This window comes from Lampetra planeri, chromosome 62 (genome assembly GCF_965212315.1).
Source record: "Lampetra planeri chromosome 62, kcLamPlan1.2.h2, whole genome shotgun sequence".
In the NCBI taxonomy this organism is placed as follows: Eukaryota; Metazoa; Chordata; class Hyperoartia; order Petromyzontiformes; family Petromyzontidae; genus Lampetra; species Lampetra planeri.
Window position 1 is genome coordinate 4,835,326 of NC_136168.1, and position 20,532 is coordinate 4,855,857.

The window sequence follows — 20,532 nt, forward strand, 5'->3', positions numbered from 1 at the left end:
AAAACAAAAAACCCCAACAACAATAAAAATCGAACAAAACTCCAAAGACGTCTAAAATCGAAAAAAAAACTAAAACCACAAAAAAACATTAAAACCGAAAAAACCCCAAAACTCGAAAAAACACACGTCTAAAATATGAAAACTATAAAAACCAAAAAACAATAAAAACCGAACAAAACCCAAAACGGCTAAAAAGCAAACAAAACCCAAAAAAAACATCAAAAAAACGAAAAATACCCAAAAAACATTAAAAACCGGAGAAAAACGCTCATGCTGGCGTGGTTGGGGACGTCACCATGCTCAGGTTGATTGGAGCGCGCTGCTGCGTGGCGACGTCACTATGCTCAGGTTGATTGGAGCGGGACTGCGTGGTGACGTTACCACGCTTAAGGTTGATTGGAGCGCCGCTGCGTGGTGACGTCCCCATGCTCAGGTTGATTAGAGCGCCGCTGCGTGGTGACATCATCGCGTTTGGGTTGTTTGTCGCTGCGTGGTTACATCACCACGCTTAGGTTGATTGGAGCGCCGCTACTTGGTGACGTCACTACGCTCAGGTTGATTGCCGCTGCGTGGTGACATCACCACGCGCATATTGATTGCTTCTGCGTGGTGACGTCACCACGTTCAGAAGCGTGGTCACCACATCTGAGTCTCTATATAAGGAACGAAACAGTTAGACTTCACAAATCTGGCCGTCACCTGATGAAACTAGTTGTAATTACTGGCAAAAAGTCGTACTCAGATTGTAAATGTTGTGGCTTGGCTCTCCAACACACCGGTTAGTGCTGTACTAGTGACGAATTGGCACGTTCTGTTTACGTGACAACCCTTACTAGTTGGCTGTGTCGGGTGGTGACAGGTTTTAACGACATATTTTTATATTTACGCGATCGAACCCAAAAAAACACTATTATGTTGGTTGACTGCTATAAATTTCCACATAACCTACTTCGTTGAGCAATCGTTTGTGGACAGGTCGGTTCTGAAAAAGAGCTGTATAGCTCAGTGGGCCTGACCTGGTAAAATAGAACTAGTTTTTAGTTGAGTTCACTTGACAGGGCCTCGGTTTGAGCTCGCATCCACATCTGATGTGGAGTTCATCTCTCGAGCGTCTCAGCCCTCACAGAACCATGGTCGGCACACGAGCCACAGTGGTCTCTCTCTATATCCCGTGCAGAAGGGGCATTGCCCGAAACGTCACGGGTTGTACACTTTTCTTTTCTTTCTAGAGGGAGTGTTTGATGAATACGTTGAAGTTTATTTTCTCAATATCCAGCAGGTAACACTCATGCATCACAGAAATAAATGCATGGGATCGATTCCCAACTCGTGTGCCTCTGTGTGTGTGTATTTGTTTCGTGTCTCTCTCCACCTGTTCTGCATGGGTTTCATCCGGGTTATCCGCTTTTCCTTCCATAGCTATTCGTGCGTATACACCACTGCCAACGTGTTGTCACCATTTTTTTAAATCCTTTATATTAAGTTCGCTTGCTTGCTTGCGTGCTTGCTTACGACCGTGCAAATCTTTCGGTCGTTTTTTAACCCACTTCCCGTGATCCAATCGAGCTGACATTTTCCACACAGACTCGTTGTGCGAGATAATGTTCGTGAAAAAAAATTCCCAAAATTGTACACTTTTTAGGCAAAAAAAAATGATTTTACATATATTCAAATAGAACTCATTCATGGCTTTGGCTGAACGTCACAGTGTAAGAGCCCAGAGCGTAAGCCCTCCACAGGCCGTGGCGGAGTAGCGCAGTTGGTTGCGCCCTCGCTTCCCATGCCAAAGATCGCGGGATCGATCCCCGCGTCCTCCACAGGCGAATATATTTTTAAATCCTTTATATTAAGTTCGCTGCCACGCATATAAAGGATTTATAGTGAAAAACTTTGTTTTTACGGGTTATACTTATTATTTGGTAGAATTTGAGATCTGTTGACAGTTTGCAGCAAATGGCTTTTCCAAGTTCCGTCGTACAGATGTCAAAACTGGCTCCCATCTTTACCCTTCTGAGTCACTATCTCTGTATAATAGGCCATCATGAGACAAGACACTGCTGATATATTAACAACGGCTCTTTCACTCAAACATAACACTTACACAGGCATAACAACATAGACATGCACACAGAATCTAGAGTACATCCCTAAAGACACAGATCCCCCATATAGCCTTTAAGACTGTTGGGCCAAGGGCTGTTAGCAAGCACCTGTGAAGGCTGTATCGGCACACGAGGTGGTGGCGTGGCCATAACCGCTCCCGGCCGCCTTTGTCTCCCCAGTGCTGATGTTTACACAGCACCAGGTTCTCATTTGAGGCCGAGTTGACCTATAAGGGAGGTCCAGTAATGGTTTAGATATTCGCCACTGATGTTGGCCGTGAGCGGGAATCAAACGCGGGTCGCATAGTTCATAGTGCCATGACCACTACACTACCGCTCCTCCCAAAACCCAAAGATCCCCTATATAACCTTAAGAGACTGCTGGGGCAAGTGCTGTCAGCGAGCACTTATTAAGGCCAACACGAAGGAGTAGGTGGCCGGCACCATGCCCGACGGCCTTTGTCTTCCCCAGTGCTGGTGGGCTGGGCTCAGGGCGCATCTGGGAAGAGCCCTGCGAAGTGGTGCTGGTGATGATGGCCCAGGTGAGACGTGCCCAGGTGAGACGCGCACGCCAGACCCCCGAACAGGTGCGATGGTTGCAGCGCCAGGTGCGAGGAGGCGGCAGCGGCAGCAGCAGCGACGGAGGCAGCAGAGGAGGACGGCGATGAGGAAGAGGCGAATGAGGTTGATGACCCAATGTGGCAGCCCGGGACACTAAGAGCTGATGAGCCGGTCCTTGAAGAGACTATTGCCTGCTGTTGCTGGTGCTGCTGATGGTGGTGGCGATGGTGGTGAGCCCACGGGTAGGGGAACTGGGTGGGTGGAGAGACCGGGGCGGCAGCCCCAGTGACCAAGTTGAGCTTGTGGAAGCTGGAAGTGAAGTGGAGCGGGGTGAGCGCGGACTGGAGTTTATAGGCAGTGGGGTCCGAAACCGGAGCCTGGCACGCCTGGGCCAACCCCTGCACAGAAACACACAGCGGAGCGAGTGAGAGTGTGTGCGTTGCACCTAGGTCGACTCAGTCTCAAATTAGTACAACAGTCCTTGACTTACGAACACCTGAATCATGAACACCCGCACTTACGAACCAGCTTCCATGAAATATGTTTTAACTTTGACTTAAAACGCGACCTTGCACTTGTAAACTGAACCGCTGAAATATTTCGTTTGGAGAAGCAATCTTCCGCGAGATTGAATGAGTCAGCCTCACGCTGGAAGTGTGCGTGTGTGCGCCCGCGTGTACATGCGTGTGTGTGAAAGTGACTCAGCCTCAAATGAGTACCTAGTGCGGTGTAAACATCGTCACTGGGGGTACAAACGCGGCCGGGCGTGGTGCTGACCCCCCCCCCCCTTCGTGCGCTGTGTTGACCTTCATAGTTGCTCGCTAACAGCACTTGCCCCAACAGTATTTCAATGCTATGGAGATCTTTATCTTGTGTGCGTCTAAGGGGATTGAACAATCTTTTGCCACGATGTTTCCTGGCACACTGAGGATGAACTTGCCATGGTAGTTGTTAGAGGTTAGCACATCACCGTGTAGATACATTAATAGAGTCTCTATGGCGTGTGCACCATCTCTGGTCACAAGCTGGGGACTGTGCGTCTTGTGCCTCTCTCTGGCTCCGGCGTAGGTACGGCAGGGAAGCGAGCCCGACGGGCAGAGAGAGGGCACGTGACCATCTGGGTGAACCCGAGAGGACACGTGACCGGCACAGGGTAGAAAGGGGGCCCAAAAGGGGGCTTGAGGGACACGTGATACTGGCTCCAGATACTTCTGGTAAGGTCTCGAAGGGGGCGTGACCGAAGGCGAAGCGAGGCCACGCTCAGGAGCATAAAGGGGCTGTCTCGAGAGCGTTTGTGGCTGTTCTCTGGAATCAACCATCGGCGCTACGTCTCTCCGATCTTCGGTCTCGCATCGTGGGTCAGTCAGGCCGTTACTGACTGACCCGGTTATGTACTTACCCTGTTAGGGTCTAGAGTGTAAGTTCATGTAGTTAGCCCCGTTGGGCTGTTTAATAAACGTATTGACTCCAAGTCAAGTGTGTACCTCCATGTTCAACACTACAATCGTATATAAGTGGGGACCACCAAGAACCCCTTCCTGTGATCCAGGCAGTTGTAATGCCACAGTGGCGATATATTAACTACCTAGTATATAGGTCATGGGTTTGATCCCGATACTGACACCTGTATATTCGAAGTTTGCATGTTCTCCCCATGGTCACGTGGTTCCTCCCGTTTTCCCCTCCACATTTAGAAACATGCGTTTAGAGTATTTGGTTGCTATAAAATTCTACATAAGTCACATTGTTGAGCTATTATTTGTGGCCAGGTCACTTCTGAAAAAAAATATCTGTGTAGCTCAGTGTTTAGTTCATAGCTTAGTTTGAGAAATTATGTCATGTAAGGCAGCCTCCACACAATTCCCACCTTCGCTCAGCAGTTCTCTCTCGGCAGATTGCACGTCAGCCAGTCACGCACAGGGGTGACTATCTCCTCAAATTCTGAGGCTCCACAGCCCTAGCCAGTTCTACATTCCCCCCATGATGTTATTATGTTATGGGGGAAAGGTACTGACTCGCCCCAACTGGACATCTGGGAAAAAGAGCATCATAGCTCCAGTATGAATAAATATTTCTGATTCTCATTCACCTGGAAGTCGAAGCGGTAGGCGTAGCGCTTGCCATGCACCTTGCTCATGATGTTCTTGTCGTAGTAGTAGCGCAACGCGCGGCTCAGCTTGTCGTAGTTCATGTTGGGCTTGGCCTTACGCTTGCCCCACTGGCGCGCCACCTCGTCGGGGTCCGTGAGCTTGAACTCGCCGCGCGCGCCCTCCCACGCGATGCAGTGCGCGTACGCCGCGTCCGACAGCAGCTCCAGCAGAAACTGCCACAGCTGGATCTGTCCACTACCTGTGTACAGGTGTGTATAGGTATAATACAGGTGTGTACATGTTTGTGAATAGGTATAATACAGGTGTACAGGTTTGACAGCAGAGGTCTCACGCCAAATCAATCGAGCGGTATTTTTTTCATCTGCTGCATAACGCTGTGTGGAAGCTGCCTGGTCTGTTGCTCCACACGAAGCTTAGGGTTTTCTTGGCCACGGTCATGCCCTTCCTTCTCTACGCTTGCGAAACGTGGACCTCCCTAAATAGAACATCTTAGCCGGTTAGAAACATTTAGGCTGGCCTGCCTACGATCCATCCTGGGTTTAAGCAGGCTGGATTGTGTGAGGAGCTCACAAATCCTTGAAAGATCTGGACAAAGTCCCATCGCTGAGCTCCCCCGGCAGGAAAGGCTGCGTTGGCTGGGTCATGTAGCCCGCATGCCCAGCCACCGTAAGCCTAAACAGCGTTTGTTCGACCGGATAGAGGGGAATCTTGATTTTAAGCTTTCGTAAACCAGAGTACGGATAAAGGGGGCTTAACGGGTGCAGCACGGGTTAGAGAAGAGATGGAGTGATGTGGTACAAGAATACGTGGAGCTGAGTGGACTTTCCAATGACGGGTATCAGTGGTGTTAAGATCGGTTGGAGGCAGTCACCCTCCAGCAACAACGGAGAGCAGAGGAGCGACGCTCACAACAATCAGCAGAGCGCCGCGTGGCTAAAACACAGCAAGCTGCCACAGTAGGGGGCACAGGTGGTGCATCGGCCAATCATCTCAGGTCAGTCGACCCATGGCACCTGAGTCTGCTCCGTGACCTCCTGCTGGCGGGCGTTCGACACTTCACGTGGTCTTAATGTGCACATAGGCTGGCACAAGTGTAGTGAGTCCAACTGAGTGGCAGACGTTATCTTGGGAGCAACACTTTATTTCACATTAACACGCAACACAACACGATCTACACTCGGGTCTCGAATGCCCATCTAACCACGCTACAGAAGAACTAGACGCGGTTTGCTATCCCGGTCCGGACCACAAACAGGGTCCCTGACCGCGTGGCTAGAGACTTATTCTCCCCGACGTAGATCTTCGTAACACCAGCACACGAAGAACCTCGAGCTCCTCACGGGGCCCTCGTTATATGCCCCCCGGGCTGGGGCTGGCTCCGCCCTTCGCCCTTCCCACCTTCCAGGACTCTCGGGCTCCTTCTCGAAGGTTCCCGAGAGCTCTTTTGGACCATGTGACCGCCCCACGGCCCCGTCCACCGGTGGCCCCCCTCCAATATCATCCGGTCACGTGACAGCAGGTCAACCAGCGTATCATGCCCCAAGGTAACCCTGGCTGGCTGACGCTCCCTCTCGCTCCCTCACCGGGAGCCCGTACCGCACACTGCTCACGGTGCCTCCACGCTAACTAGCGCTCACCCAAGCCCCACTAGGGCTGGTACTACATCCCGTGACCCGGGCTGCCCATAATAATAACACATTACCGTCCGTGGCTTCGCAAGCCCCGGCACCATACAGTACCGTGGTGACGTCACCGCCACTTAGTGCTGAATGGCGGTTGTTGTTGTGTTATATGGGGAGTGGTAGTGTAATGGTTAGCGCACTGCATTACGGACCCGGCGACCCGAGTTTGATTCCCACTCACAACCAACTAGACCGCGGCAAGATAAGGTAAAAGGTAAAAACAACGAGCCTACCTTTACCCTACCTTTCACCTTACCACAACACAATCACTGTACCCTTACCTTTTACCCTTTAGCAAGGTAAGTTAAAAGGTAAAAAGCATCGAGCCTACCTTTACCCTACCTTTTACCCTTACCCCATACAAATTACCCGATTACAGGGTAATTACTGGGGTACTCCACATGAAAAAGTTTGATAACAGGAAAATGCTAGGTAGAGCGCTTTATATAGAATACTCTCGAATCGGGTGTTGAGGCTGTCGATGACACCATCCTCCATAACTTCCTCATCCCAGTCGTCTTCGTTGATGACGATCTCATCAACAACCTGATCAAGTTCGTCATTGCTGTCATCCTCGGACGAACAACAGGCAATAAGATCCTGTACCACTCTGGCCCAGTTAGACGGAACTTTCAGGCAGCCGGCCGCGATCCACAAGCACAAGCACATGGATTAAATGAAGAGCGTCGACAACAGCGACTGGTGAACGCATGTGAACTCCCGGCCGGCTCCGCTATTCACGCGTTTGCAGGGAGTTGATGTCGCAAGCACTCCCAAGTAGTCAGAGGCCATCTTAGTAGTGGGCAGGAAGCAGCTCTTTGCGGAAAGACCACCACTGTATTACGTCAATGAAGGTGCTGGCAATCGTGACGCCCATGCTCAGAAAACGATCGACTTCATCGCCGTTATCGATGGAGCTACTGACGTTGCTTAATAGGGTGCTGAACAGTAACCCCTCTTCCATATGGGCAGCGACTGCCGTCGGCGGGATCGCGAGCACGTCCGAGAAGCGATGCTGCAGGGCAGAGCGGATCGTAGCCTTCAGCGTAGCCAGCTCATCTTGGTCTGTATTTTTTGGCAGCTGTGGATTCAAGTAGGATGCCACAATGGCGAGTTCCTGAACCAGGAAGTCGCGGTACCACACCAGCTTGGCCTTCATCCCCGTCGCAGTCAAGGACTCATCGGTCGCTCTAAGAGCGGCTTTACCACGATCGCAATAACGGATCAGGTGCTCCATCGTCACCGGCACAAGATCCAATGTCGACTTGTGGTCCGCCGCCAACGAGGTTATGACCTGGCGCGGCATTCGCACGAATGCTGTCATGCCCTCGATGTTTGCCCATTGCAGTTCAGAGAAAGCACCGACGCCGATCACATCCTGGAAGCGCGCCATGATAATGTCCAATGGGACACACTTTTTGATGGCGTCATCGCCCATGTCAAACGTTGAATTCCACCTGGTCGGCGAGTCCTGGTGCGTCGGCTCCTTGCTGGCGAGCTTGGCGATCTCGGCCTCGCGGCAGTATGACTGCCAGGCGACCTTGCTGCGCCTGATATTGACGAGCGCCTTGCACAGTTCAGCGTTGGTCGACTTGATCAGTTTGAGAACTTGGACGACGCCGATCTGGACCGAATGATCGGCGCAGCGAATATGGTGGCAAGCCCACAACTTCTCATATCTGGCGTCCGCATTGACCAGGGCGAACAATGTCTTGCCAGCACTGATCGCATCGGAGCCATTGTCGCTGGTGACAGCAAGCAGCTTCGTCGAGGCTTTGGAGGTGCTCAAACAGAGTGGTGCCAATGTGCTTGCCGACACCCCTTCCGGACTGCACATTGAGGATCGTCAGCAGGATGGATTTCGACACACCAGATTTGGTGTCGATCCAGTGCACCGTGACCATCCAAAATCCCTTCAGGTTGCGGTTCGACCACCCGCCGATGGTGAGCGAGATGGTGAGCGAGATGGCGACCTCCAGGTTAGAAAATAACTCCCCGACGATGGGCAGCATGATGGCGTGATGCTCGACAATCCTGCGAATGATGGTGCGGGTCGACGGGCCCTCGTAAACCTTCGTCAATGTGTGGACCAAGGTATTGAACTTGTCGCTGCCAGTGGCTCGCAAAGAGATTGCACCTTGGATAACAAAATCAACCACCGTTCTCAAACTTTACCAGGAGGCGATCCGGGATTGCTGGCCGGCTCAGCGTTTGCTGCATCACTGCCTGGGGCGAGCACGTTGTGCTTCTTGAGGTGGACTTTCCACCCTGACGCGTCTGTGTGGGAGGAAAACCACTTGCAGCAGTGCACGCACTGCCGCTTTCCTTGCTGCACATGGGGATCACCCTCCATCCAATCATGCGTGTGCTCCCACGGGAACGCATGCCGCTGCCTCTTTAGATTGCTGTTTGCAGCAACCCCGAAAATGCCGTTGCTGCCATCCTCAACATCATCCTCTACCTCAAAAACGTGGTCCGTCTCCATCTGGTCCTACGTCAATGATTCAAATTAAAAATGGAGGCCACGGATTGCGCCACGGAGCTTTTAGCGAGCGGTAAACAGGGTATTTACCGGGTAATACTTCGGGCTACCTTTACCCTACCGGGCAATTCTTCCGCGCAACTTTTACCCTACCCTTTACCTTACCTCTAGGCATGGTCGACACCTTTACCCTTTACCTTTACCCTTTTACCCGGTAAAAAAAAAATGACATTACCTTGCCGAGGCCTACAACCAACACCAGTGACGATTATCTGAATCAGTCCACGGCCTCCTCTAGGTCGACTCAGCCTCAAATGAGTACCTAGTGCAGTGTGTAAATATCGCAACTGGGGATACAAAGGCGGTCGGGCGTGGTGCCGGCCACCGACCCCCTCGTGTGCTGCTCTGGCCTTCATAGGTGCTCGCTTACAGCATTTGCTCCAACAGTCTGTCTGGTTTATACAGGGGACCTTTGTCTTATTTTTGTGTACAGGGGTGTGTGTATACTGGGAGTGATAGTGTTGTAGTAAGCACGCTGCTATATGAACTCAGTGACCGAGTTAGATTCCCGCTCATGGCCACCACCAGTGACAATAATCTGAACTGGTCCTGGGCCTTCTCTCGGTCGACTGAGCCTTCAATGAGTACATTGAAGGCTCAGCCACAGCTGGATCTACCCGAATCAGCTGAACGGCATTATCTTTTTCTACGGCTGCATACCACTGCTATGTGGAACATCGCCTATCGCTCCATACGAAGCTCCAGGGTCTTCTCAGCCAGTCATGCCCTCCCTTCTCTTTGCCTGCGAAACATGGACCACTTTAAATGGAACACCTGCGCCAGTTTGAAAGATTTAGGCTGGCCTGCCTACGATGCATCCTGGGTTTAACCAGGCTGCATTTATGAGCTCACAAATATTTTAAAGATCTGGACGCGTTCCTATTGGTGAACTCCTCGGGCGGGCAAGGATGTGTTGGCTGGATCATGTAGCCCGCATGCCCAGCCACCGCATGCTAAATCAGCTTCTATTTCGATAGAGGGGGCTAAACGGGCGTGGCACGGGCTGGATAAGAGATGGACTGATGTGGTACAGGAGGATGTGGAGCTGAGTGGACTTTCCGAAGATTGAAAGAGGTTCGTAAAGGACGCTACTGGGCAGTTGGAGGCAGTCGCCCTCCAACAACAACAGAGGAGCGATGTTCACAACAACGAGCAGAGCATTGAATGGAAAAAATGCAGCACATTGCACAAAAGGGAGCACAATCCATTATACTGTACCTGGGTCTGGCCCGTGACCTGCCAGCAGTGAACCTTCGAAAGTTCACGTGGTCTCAAAGTGCACCTAGCCTGCCACAAGCTACGTCGTGACGTCACCGCCACTCAGCGAATAGCGGCTGTTTTTTGTTGTGTTGATGTGTTGGTTTGTGTTGATGTGCTGTGTTAGTTTGTGATGTCTTGATGTGTTGTGTTGGTTATGTCTTGATGTGGTGTGTTGGTTTATGATGTCTTGATGTGTTGTGTTGGATTGTGTTGCTCACCTTTGTGGTGGGGGTGCATGGCCCCCACCCCACACCCAGAGCCGTTCCGGACCTGGTGCGACCCCTCATACTTGGGCTCTGAGACACAATCACACAAAAGACAAATATCCCTCGTATAGCCTTGACAGACTGTTGGGGCAAGTGCTATCAGCGAGCACCTTTTCCGGCTGACACAGCACACGAGGAGGTGAGTGGCCATCACCAAGCCCGGCCGCTTTTGCCTCCACAGTGGTGATGTTTACACACCACACTAGGTACTCGTTTGAGGCTGAGTTAACCTAGGGGAGGCCGAAGATAGGTTCAGATAATCGTTACTGGTGTTGGCCGTGAGTGCGAATCGAACTCGGAATGCCAGGTTTGTAGTGCAGCGCACTAACCTTTACACTACCGCTCCCCATATATATACACACCTATACACGTGTATACAGTACCTATACACATCAAAGATCCATCGTATAGCCTTAACAGACTTTTGGGTCAAGTTCTGTTGGCGAGCGCCTATGAAGGTGGAATGGAACACGAGGGGGTGAGTGTATACATGTGTAGTGAAGCGGACACACGTGTTTTCTTCAGTTACTAAGAGCCTTTATTCGGACACAATACTATTCCTTGGGGCACAAACTTCATCTCTCCAAGCGTTCCCTCCCCTTGTGCTATCCCCTTTTATTTCCCCCGAGCCCCTTTCTGGAAGCTTCGCTCACTCCATTTCCCTCAGCCAATCCCCGTATCCCCTACCGTCACGGGGTGGAGATGCAGCGGAGCAACGGGAGAGGGACGTCGGCCCCTTGTAGCCGCCGGTCAGAGAGGGGTGGCGCGACCTCACAGGGCGTCTCACAGGTCTGCTCTCTGTCGCAGCGGAGCTGGTCATCCAGCTCAGGTCCGCGGAGTCTGCCGGAAATGCTGCAATGCGAGGACAGCAGGCGGACGGCTCGATTTTCGCCACTGCATCAGTGCAGGAAACTGCGAAGTTCCCGCCCGCGTGGGCAGCCGCCAATTTTGTCACCCGAGCGGGAAATTTTTCCCGCCAAGCTCAAGTCGCCACCGGCGGCTTCTGCAGGGGTGCTGCCTCTACAGGAGCGCCTGCTTCTCGTCCGCGAGTTTGTGGTGGCGGGAGACGACGGGACGGCATTTTTGCACCGCTTTGGGGTGGCCGGCGCCTTGGTCTGATGGTCCGATGAGGGAACTCTGCCTTGGGTATGCGCTCAGATGGCCGCCGTTTTTGGAGCGTGCCGAAGGTTGGTGCTGCGGGAGCAGGGGGGAGTCCGTGATGCATCTCACCATCCACAGCATGATGATGGACTTGGCAGGGGCACCGTTTCAGCAGAGGAGAGCCAGATTTGGGATGTTGTCCTTCGGGTGGCTGTCGCCGCGAGCTGGGCTGCGGCTGCCAATTGACCTGGGGTCTTTCCCGATGCTCACGGGCTGTGGCATGCCGGTGGTCGTCAGGCATGGGTTACTTCCTTGCGGGCCAGGGTTATTGTTGCGAGTTCTCACCCGAAGTGTTTTTGGTTTGTTGTTACTCCATTGTTGACTTTGTTGCGTTGGCGCATTTTGTGAGTTCCCCGCTAGTAGGCTCTAGAGAGAGGGCGTGGCCAGGGCGGAGCGAGGCCATGCTGGGAGCATAAAAGGAGGCCCTGAGCGAGAGCTCGGGGCTGTCGTTTGGAGTGGGATCCCCGTCATGCTGTTGAAGATCGTCACCATCGTCACTGTTGTCTCGTCGCCATCGTCTCTGTCGTCTTCACTCGATATTGCGCTGCTAGATGGTAGTTGGCTGTCTCAGTTCAGCACCATCAGTGTTAGATGGCTAGTGTTGTGTATAGGCTAGCAACCCACGTAGAGTTGTGTATAAACGAGTGACAGAAGAGTGTGTACCAGCGTAGGGTGTGTATTGTGCAAAGGGTGCTCGGTTAAATAAAATAAGTACCTCCAAATCTTAGCGTCTCCGAGTTAGTTACTACACATATTTAGTGACCGTCCCACATGATCCCTGAGACAGAGTAATCAAGAAGGAAAAAGCAAACACTCCACGCTCTGATTGGTTCGGGCACGGGAAGTAAGAAGATTGGCCGGAACATTCAAAAGGGAAAAGAGCTAGATGGTTGGGTGAGCGTCAGGAGGGACGGTTAGGCCAGGTGAGGGCAAGAGATCATTATTGGCGGAGACGGAGTGCAACCAGGAAGATGTTAAAAGAGGGAGTAGGAGGCAGAGTTCGGCGCATTGCAGGACAGGAGGGATGAAGATGTGGACCTGTGCCATGAAATAAAGACCTTTCCTTGTGAACAAAAAAAGGGCCAGAGACTTATTTCAGTGCTGGCAGCGGTGTGATTGACTAAACGATGTCTCACCTGGTTCGCAAGAAAGTACCCACCGGGACTCTGGACGAGGTCAATGAGGAATCCACATCCTCTGGGACTGCACAAAGGGAGGATGGGCCGGCCATGTGGGTGCAGAGCTGGTGGGAAACATCCTCAACCCTGCAGATCCACAGGCGGCCGAGAGATGCGGATTATTGGAGGGCCACGTGGCCCAACTGACCAACGCAATCTCCATGCTACTGCAACAAGTTACAACGTTGTTCCAACAGGGAGCAGAGGGATCGCCGGCCCTGCAACCCACCCCAGCAGCAAGAGGCACCCAGCATGGCGCGGGACCGGGGGGCTCCCGACCGGCGGAGGCAGACGCCCAGTGGCCCACCGAGCAACAGCGAGAGGAGGCAGAGAGCAGAGCAGGCCATCCACGAGTGAGGCCGTGCTGGTCGAAGTGGGTCTCCAGGCTCAAAAGAACCAGGAGATCACGGAAGAACCAGCCGAATAACGAAGCGACTGGGCCCAGTCCGCGAGTTCCTAGCAGCTGGCGGGGATGGGAGCTCGATTGTACGAAGATTTGAGGCATTATATATGCAAACATGACTCCTTGTAAAAAGGTGTCAGTTTTGTTGCCAGATAGAAGGGTAAAGAACCAATTATCATTATACAAGATGTTTAGTTGGTTAAAGGAGGAAGCCCTCAAAGCACTACCCACCGTATTCAACGACGATGTGTTACAAGTCTATGATGCCATCCCCGAGGAGAGGAAAAGCACACTGGCAGCTACATACTGGGAGATGGCTGAGATCTATGAACCCCCCTCCAGCACAAAACCACAAGTTTCAGAGCCGGCGATGGGGGGAGGAGAAGTCGCCATTCGCCTATCCGACGGCGCTGATCACACTCGGCCGGGCGGCCTTCCCCCGGCTAGATCGCCTGGCACTGGATGCTCTGGTGACAGAGTGCCGACTGTCACTGGTGCGATCACTTTGGTGGAGGAGTGTCGTATCTCCTTGTGGCTGGCAAAATGTCTCCAGGCACAAGAGGTCAGAAAGCCGCCACGGGTCATCGTGCACGTCGGAGACTGGGAGGAAGTGGAAGACGACCAGCCCTCAGTGATGGAACCTGGGAGTGGGGCCACAGCAGAGATGCATGGCAGCACCAATGGCAGAGCTATAAGCATCCATAAGCGAGATGGTCGTCGCTATCCGAGACCTCTCTGGGAACCACCAGGACATCAGGCAGAGAATATGGGGATGGAGAGCCTGGGAAGAAACGGCGACGGCCACCGACCGCGCCTCCATTGACGGCCTTCGCTGTGATCGCGCTGGCCACACAGCGCGGGGACGCCAGAGCGAACCGCTGCCATCAGCTGGGATGTTCGGATGGCCACCAACATCGGGACTGGCTGGTCCCCCACAGGCAAGGCGTGACCCCTCGGGCACCCTGGCATTTCACATATCCATCTCACACTCGAACCATCACTTACCTCCGCCGCCATCTTCTGAATCTCACCCATAGTCCATCACTGGGGAGATACAGGCGGGGCATCTCAGGAACACTGGCTGAGTTCAGGGACGCAGTGGCGCAAATTGGCTAGGTCGGTGCTGCTTGGAACAGTAGGAGGAATTAGCGTGCTTATGCGCGTGGATACTGGGGCATCCGACACCATCATGTATGTGCACATTTTAGATGTATTACCCCGTTGGTTCCAGCGGTTACTACTAGTACACAACCAGTATGTAGCCACTAACGGAGGGACCATGGGTGTCATTGGACAGGTGTGCACAGACCTCTGTATTGGGAAGCTGCAGGTAGCCAGTCCTGTGTTAGCCTCCACAGCCTCGGCGGTTCCGTGTCTGTTGGTGACCGATTTTCTAAATTGCCAGCCGCTGAAGATACTCACAAACCAAGGTTGTGTGGAGATGCTGTCGGGGGATCGGTTACATGGGAACGAGTCAAATGGAGTCTCGATGGTACAAGCTTGGATCCGTGAGACTTACCATTCCACCGGCAGCACAGATATTAGTGCCATTACAGTACAGAATGCCCCTAGTTACAACCCGGCCTGATTCGCCTGTCCTCATCACACCAATACAGGAATACCTTGCGCTTTCGTCTAGTTAGGGACCAGAACATGAACGAATGTCAAAAAAGAGCCTTTATTTAGCTTGCAAATTTATTTTGGCCAGCAAAAAACGTGTGATTACTGCAGATAACAGTAATCACAAAAATAAGCACAGTATGAATACTGTACACGTGTTTCATAATTACGAAAATAACTATGAACATTGTAGTATTGACCACTGACATTTGGGCTCCGCTCATGTCAAACTTTTATAAACAGTTTACCTTTAGAAGCGAATCCCCTCTTCCTGATGACGAACGCTTGTGTTGTGATCAAAACGTCGTAGTTTGTTGTTATTTTCTTTGAACCTATCTACGTGACTTTACCGAGACCCAAAGAATACTGTAGTATTATACTGTAATAAAAAAACAACTATGAATTGTTAACAGTATAATCACAGAAATAAGTATATTAGTGCAGCTACTTAGAGATTATGAGGACACCTTTAGCAAGGGACTCTATGACTTGGGACACTCGATGCTAATAAAGCATCATATTGAGATGGGTAATACACCTCCGAATCGCCAAACTCGTATCGGATGGGGCTGGTGAAAAAGGCTCACGTACGGTGAGCAGTCGCGCAAATGTTGCAGGCGAATATCAACACTCCCTTCACGAGCCCCTGGGGGCGCCTGTCGTGTTAGTGGAAATATCCAATGGCTCCCGGTTTTGTGGAGCTTTTAATTGGCTCAACAAGGTGACATTGGCCGATGCATACCCCCTGCCTAAACCGACATTTCATACTGAACACTGACGCTAGTGATGTTGGCATCGGGGCAGTGCTGTCACAAAAATCACTCGCCACGAGCTACAAGTGGTTGTTCATTTCGTTCAGCCCTTTTGGCCTTTTCGTAAGGTCGCCGATTCACGGTACATAGAGACCACGTTGCCTTGAAATACTCATTGTAATGGACCATCTATTGAGCCAAATGGCCCGATGGATCAAACACTTGCAGTTCATACTCTTTGGTTCTTTCGGTAAAGTCACGTAGGTATAAAATAAGATAAAATAAATCACGACGTTTCGGGCGCAACACAAGCGTCCGTCATCAGGTGGGAAAGCATGGTCTGCTGCTGAGGCAGACTATTTTAAAAGGTTTGAAATGGGTGTAGCCCAAGGGTCATAAAGAAGTGGCCGGGGCTAGTGATGTTATTGTGAGAAATTAGCGTGTAACTGTAAGATAGGAGGAGAGCGGCCTCCTGGACGAGGGCACGGAAGTGGCTATGTTAATGTGAGAGATTAGCATGATGTTAATGTGAGAAATTAGTATGTAACTGTATAAAAGGAGGACAGCGGCCTCCTCGACGAGGGCACAGAAGTGGTTATGTTAATGTGAGAGATTAGCATGAAATAACAGCTGACATAGGCAGGTAGGATGGAAACATCACAGTCAGTTAAGACTTCGGGTGTATCACGCGCCTCACGAAGCGCGGTATATGCCACCAACCCCTTATGTCGTTGCAAGAGCTGGTGCGCCTGGATGCATCTTGCAACCTTGAGAGAAGACAAGTCGTCTTCGTCGACGGCCGGCAGGACGACGTTGAGGTCCTTTGCCAACGTCAACAGTCTCTCGAGGACCAGCGAGTCGACTCCGTCGTGATCCATCTTGGGGAGGCAGCCTGTGCTAGCGCAAATAGTGCACCACGGAAGGCCAGGGGCGTCTCGGTCTCCCCCCCTCCTCCGCGCAGCGAACCTATGGCGCACATTTGATGGCGGTTCATAGATTGCCACCATTTGAACAAAGGCTTGATACAGTGTGGCCCTCTCCAACGGCGGAATGATGAGAAACGCCACTAAGGCGTCGTTGTCAAGCATGGCGGGCAGCGCTCTCAGCACCTCCGTCCACCCCGCCAAGTCGCTGTTCATCTGGAACCAGTGCTTGAAGGCCACCCAGTCGCCTCCGGTGGCTGTAAATTCTTTAACAAAAGGTAGTCATCGCATGAGAGATGGAATGTCGACAGGCGAACTCGTTGCAGTCTCAGATTTGGTGGGCTCTCCGCTCCGCTCCGCAAGCAAAATGGCGGCCGCTTGCGCGGGCTGCGCCATGGAGGTTTCCCATTGGCGGGAAATGGCGACGGGATGCTCAACCCCGCACGGCTATGGTGCTCGCTCCTCTACCACTGGCTCTTCGCGGTCGAGGTCCACAAAGATCGAAGTCTCAGCCTCGAGGAGTTCCGCGAGGTGGGAGTGGACTATGCGGCGCACTCTCCCCAACAATACTCCGCCGACAGCGCCTCACTCCCTTTCTCCGGGGTCGCCATCCCCGGGGCTGTTTGAGGAATAATGCCTTCGTCATCCTTGTTGTCCAACGTCCTGGTATGTAGTCTGCGTCGTGTAAGCATAACCTAACTCGGCTATCTTCCTAACAAAATAACCTTTGGCCACTTCTGACACCAGTTGTAATGAGTTCAACTGAGTCGCAGACATACACTTGGAGTCACATTTATTTAACATCAATACACGGGGTAACTGCCCCTTAACAGAATAACAACTTATGATGGTGACCACCAGGCTAACTACACCAATTACAATGTAACTAGCGACTACGGACCGGGACCACAGCTCAGGTCCAGGTCCACGTGTTGGAGACTTGGTAGAACGTAGACGTTGACGAAGGTTTCTTCAGGATGAACAACCGGCTTATATTCTCTGCGGTGCGGCTGGCTCCGCCCTTGGCCACAACCACCTTCCAGAATCCTTGAGCAGGATCTGGACCCCGACCACATGACCAACCCTAGCCCCCACTTGGGGCCCCTTTGTAGACTTAACCGGTCACGTGTCCTCTCGGGTCAAACAGAGTGACATGGCCTTTTGTAACCTCATTTCTACGACCAGCACTCCCACACCGTCCTATAGGGCTGGCATTGGACGCCAAGCGTGGTGCCATCTAGCGCTATCAGCGCTCACCGGGCGCCTCTAGGGCTGGTACTACACCCACACCATTGTAGTGTCCGTGATGTCATCACACTGCACGCCGTGCCTCTTTCGGGCCAGCACTACACAGTGACATCCTGCGATGTCACAACACATGTTCATATACAACAACCGCCATTCACCACTAAGTGGTGGTGATGTCACCACAGCGCTTGTGCCAGGCTGTGCACGTTGAGGCCATGTGAAGTGTCGAACACCCGCTGGCAGGAGGTCACGGCGCAGATCCAACAGGTGCCATGGGTCAACTGAAATGACTGGCCGATGCACCACCTGTGCCCCCTACTGTGCCATATACACACACACACGTCTATACATATGCATATACTGTATATAAATGCATATTCATTTTCGCAAGTGTATACAGATTTCGATTTAAAGCTTTCGTGATTGCAGGGATTCATCTTCTTGGTTCTTTCGGTAAAGTCACGTAGAAGGGAAATAATAAAATAAGAAAAATAAATAAGTAAACATAATAAAATAATATAATAAAATATGTATTGCTTTTTATTATGTTTTATTTTTATTATTTCCCTTCTACGTGACTTTACCGAAAGAACCAAGAAGATGTATACACATTCATATGCTCACACATGTATACATATATACGTATAAACACGTGCGTATACTGTATATATATTCATACAAGTGTGTATATATTCCCACATACATGAGTACATATCCTTATACTGTACTGTAGATATGTATATGTATCTTTATATATGTAATATCGTTGAGGACTCTTGGACGCCGGGGTTGAGGCACACGTATTTATTCCGCAATAGTTGTCACAACCGCGGACATACAACACTGGAGGGGGTATCGGCCCCCTCACCCGGCTAGCTGGGAATACACTGCTAGCTATCTCTGACCTACCTCCTAGTCCTCCACTAACGGGCTAGGGGAGGCTGTCTGGCCCGACACTGGTAAGTCGGGCTACGGTACCCGGAGTCCCAGAGCACTAGCTCTGGTTCTCGGGACCACGCCGCTGGCTCGGTCCTGCGCGGCCCTGACAAGGGCGGCGACCGAGGGGAGTCCAGGGCTCTAGCTAGACGATCTTCGGTCTTCACTGGTTTAGCTTTAACATTGTCCCCCGAGCTCTCCGGCTCATCCCCTTTTATACCAAAACCCCCCGCTGAGAGGTGGGGCCAGCCCCCAGGCTGCCCTGTGCGGACGTCGTTGAGAGCACCTCCCCGTGCACTCACGAAGCCCCGCCCACTGTGTTTGTTTCCCGTGTGATCCTATGTATACAGCCCCTCCGTAACACCCCTACATATACATGCGTTTTTATTCATATACATACGTGTGTATACATATTGACCTCTCCGAGGATCGCCACCTTATTGTGGAGAGGTTTGCGTGTTCCAATGATCCCGAGAGCGAAGCCGTCATGTTCTTGGTAGGGTCACCCATGGCGAAAAGGTCAAAGGGGAGGTTCCAGACTAAAAGCGATCCAATAAGTTCTCATCAGCAGAACAGCCAGAGACTGTGGGTCTCAATGGCTGTGAAGGTGGACGAAGGCTGCAGCGGGAAAAGTAACTCTACCAGTCATCGCGGCTCGCCATATCACTGGACCCAGCCACTAACCCATAAAGATCGTGTGGATCCTACTCGCGCACCGGGATCCCAACGTAAATAAACTCCACGCGCAAGTTTTCGTCAGGTTAGTGAAAAGTCCTGCAGCGATGGACGATTGGCGAAGGTGGGGCAGGGCTGTGAACCTGGAAGCCCTCAGTCAAGACTATGCATGCAGGTGGTGGATGTGTGATGATCATTGGACACCCGCACCGGGTGTCTTTCGACGGAAACATCCATTGTTGAGCAGTCGTCTTTAGGATGCCTTCTGCTCACCCTCAAATGGGGGAAGGGGCTAGAAAAGGTGCCCTCAACATAGGTTATACCACATTTCCTGGCTGAGAAACTGCAGCCAGCAGTCACCATACTTGATGTCGAACAAAAACAAAATGGACGAAAATAAACAAAAATATATATTTTGCCCCCTAGAATGTAAGAACACTCATGGGAAATATCAAGAGTGATTTCCCCGAACAAAGAACAGCCATCGTGTCCAAAGTTAGTGAAGCACAACATTGATATTTCTACTGTCAGTGAAACACGACTTCCCGGAGAGGAGGGTATACCTTCTTCTGGAAGGGGAAGCTGGACAGTGAACCTCGGATCCACGGAGTCGGCTTCACAATAAAAAATAAAATTCCTGATCCGTTACTGGAACTCCCCACAGGTATCAAAGAAAGGCTGATGACCCTCCGCCTCAATCTCAGCCAAAACCAACATGCAACAGTCATCAGCATATATGCCATCTACACGGATGACGGCAACAAAGAACAGTTCTACTGCATTTCGATTTAAAGCTTTCGTGACTGCAGGGATTCATCTTCTTGGTTCTTTCGGTAAAGTCAAGTAGAAGGGAAGTAATACAATAATAAAAATAAAACACAATAAAATAATTCTCACGACGTTTCGGCCACAACGCAAGCAGCCGTCCTCAGGTGAAAACCAGGTCCATCGAGGCGACAGAGTCTGAATAAAACAGCACACGAGCTTGGAGCTTATATGAAACAGCACACGAGCTTGGAGCTTATATATATGCTCCAAGCTCGTGTGCTGTTTCATTCAGACTCTGTCGCCTCGATGGACCTGGTTTTCACCTGAGGACGGCTGCTTGGGTT